A 307-nucleotide genomic window follows, 5' to 3' on the forward strand; every position below is an offset into this window, starting at 1 on the left:
ATTATTATTGGTGTGTTATTACGCTATTATTGTGAAAGACTGATGGATGCCATTCTTGCATGTTGCTTTTGTTTCTTGATAAATGTCTCCATCTAGTGGACTTTCTAAGTATGCTTTAAAGATAATACGTCTGTCATTACAGCAGCAAAAAATATACGAACTAGCCTGTATAAAAATACACTACAATCAATTTGGGTGATTTCAATTTCCATATGAGGCCTCTAAAGTATCCGACTTTCATATCGCCTTTTTACCTAGTTGGTCCAGTCACCCCGATGGACGAACCACTCCGACCCCTTGCGGAAAT

The sequence above is a fragment of the Gadus chalcogrammus genome, chromosome 21 (genome assembly GCF_026213295.1).
Source record: "Gadus chalcogrammus isolate NIFS_2021 chromosome 21, NIFS_Gcha_1.0, whole genome shotgun sequence".
Taxonomy (NCBI): Eukaryota; Metazoa; Chordata; class Actinopteri; order Gadiformes; family Gadidae; genus Gadus; species Gadus chalcogrammus.